The 2,459-nt window shown below is 37.2% G+C and overlaps 1 protein-coding gene across 2 annotated transcripts in view; it reads left to right on the forward strand.

Moving 5' to 3' along the window:
- Nucleotides 1-1,375: 1,375 nt before the first annotated feature.
- Nucleotides 1,376-2,459, forward strand: part of LOC121372736 (general transcriptional corepressor trfA-like) — a 13,825-nt gene continuing 12,741 nt past the window's right edge. The window contains exon 1 of one of the 2 annotated variants that reach the window (XM_041499219.1): nucleotides 1,376-1,397. The gene's annotated coding sequence lies outside the window, so the exon portion shown is untranslated. Of the gene's footprint in view, nucleotides 1,398-1,453; nucleotides 1,648-2,459 lie in introns of those variants that run through there. The other variant, XM_041499218.1, reaches the window with a different exon arrangement.

Below are 2,459 nucleotides of genomic sequence, written 5' to 3' on the forward strand. Positions count from 1 at the left end.
TGAATCTGGCAGTCGCTTGAAAATGACTGTGTCTGATGGAAAAACTGTAGCACAAATCACATTTTAGTAAATTATACAAATATTACATGTATAACAAATACATGTAAGACTATGGCACTTGTAACTTTTAAAATACACCTTCAAAACACAAATTATTATCTCGCCAGAATGTTTAGATCTAAGCAAACGGAAATGTAATGATATTTATAGAATGGCAGCGAGCCTATCTATACATTTACCAGTTTCGGATCTCAATAATTTAAAGGGTGATACAAAGAAAAGTTAAACTTTGTTTTGTTTAACGACACAGCTAGAATACATCGATTAATTAATCATGGGGTATTTGACGTCAAACATTTTGTTATTCTTACACGAAATTTTAAGAGGAAACCCGCTACAGTTTTCCATTAGTAGCGCTCAAAAATAAATTTAAAGTATGGACAAATTACTATCTCAGGCGAAAAATACCACTCATTATTATAAGATGACCAACCACTTTCCATTGTACTGGTAATACTGACTAACTATTTAATTCAACATATGTGGCAACAGTGTGTTTCTTCTCGCATTATCTACACCAAGTGTCGAATTGACTAAATGTTGGGGACCTAGCTAGCCACTGAATAAACAATGTGCTGAGGTGATGTTAAACAAACAAACCTTACTTTCTCTGTTTTTTGCTTTGTTGGTGGCGTTTACAGTTACAGTCCAAGTGGGTTTCTTCTCCCATTATCTACACCAAGTATCGTACTTACCATGCATATGTAAAAACCGGCCTCGGTGGCGCCGTAGTTAAGCTATCGGACTAGAGGCTGGTAGGTACAGGGTTCGCAGCCCGGTACCGGCTCCAACCCAGAGTGAGTTCTTCAGGACTCATTGGGTAGGTGTAAGGCCACTACACCCTCTTCTCTCTCACTAACCGCTAACTCACTGTCCAGATAGCTGAGATGTGTGCCCAGGACAGCGTGTTTGAACCTTAATTGGATATAAGCACGAAAATAAGTTAAAATGTAAATGACTTAGCTGCCACTGAATAAACAATGTGCTGAGGTGACGCTACGCTACGCAACGCTACGCAAACAAACCTTCCTTTCTTTGTGTTTGGTTTGTTCTTGGTTTTACATCAAGTGGGTTTCTTCTCCCATTATCTAAACCAAGTGTCTCACCTACCATAATATGTTAGGGACCTAACAGCCACTGAATAAACAATGTGCTGAGGTGATGTTAGACGAACCTTCCTTTCTTTGTTTCTCATTTGTGTCGTCTGCTCGCGAAAAGTGGACAGGGAAGATGCCTTTGGCGTTTGCGTGAAGTCCCAGTAATTTATCACATGTCAGCAAGACAACGTGTACCTCTACCTGCCTTCATACACACTCCAAGAAACCACCTGCACACAGGTAAGTCCTAATTAGTTCAAACTGGCCTATATTTTTTGTTTTTCTTTTCTTTATTGTGAAAGTGGGTAGAATAAGCACCTCGTCGGATAATATGTTTCTCTTATTCTTTTGGCTTAAATATTTTTTAAACGTGTCTTCTGGCGGTTAGTGAATCGCTGGGATAGTTTTATGATTCGGCGTGATAGTGTAGAAACATTCAGTGAAGCGAGGAAGCGACACGTGGATCAAAACAAAGCGAACTTTCACCAAGGCAAGTGTTTTTCTTATCAGTTTTATTCATCCGTGTTAACGCAGTTTTATATTATCAGCATTCATTGAATTAATCCTGTGTTAGACTTATCCCAAGGCGTTATGTACTTTCTCTCAATATGCATAATATTAATTATTATTATTACTTTCACAGGGACACTTTCCATATGGCTTGAAAACATGAGGTGCATGGCCAAATATAAATATGTGTAAATGGATTATAGTTAATGGTAAATTAACATCAACAGTTCTAAACGTTATATACTTTGAAGAGTTTCTAGTATCTATAAATAAATCAATATGTCTGGCTGATACCATCTGTTTGAGCTATTATTGTGCTCGTGTTTACTCAATCAATAGGAAGATGGTGACCGTATATTCACATTCAGTTTGATTTTTTTTTCTATTTTGAGTTAAAATCTGTTTAGCTTTTGTGTTTAGATAAACAAAAAAGAACCTATTTGTTCTTATATTCATCTGGTTCACCAATTTGTTATCGTATTCAGAACTGAAAAGAATAGATTTAAATGAGCATCAAACAGATATAAGCTAGAACTTAGAATCTATCTGTTTCCATACACATGTATATTTAGGCCTACTTACAATCAATTAAACCTATTTGCTCCAACTTGAAAATGTCGGGGGGGGGGGGGGGGGGAGGGGGACGTAGCATTAGTCGGACACATTTTACAAACTCCGGATAGTCCCTTTTATTTCCATGATGTACATTCTCTGGGTTTTTTACATGAGGTATAATTTATGCGACAGGTGTACTATAGAACGTGTGCTAACATATATCTATTCACATGTAAA

Source organism: Gigantopelta aegis, chromosome 4 (genome assembly GCF_016097555.1).
Source record: "Gigantopelta aegis isolate Gae_Host chromosome 4, Gae_host_genome, whole genome shotgun sequence".
Taxonomy (NCBI): Eukaryota; Metazoa; Mollusca; class Gastropoda; order Neomphalida; family Peltospiridae; genus Gigantopelta; species Gigantopelta aegis.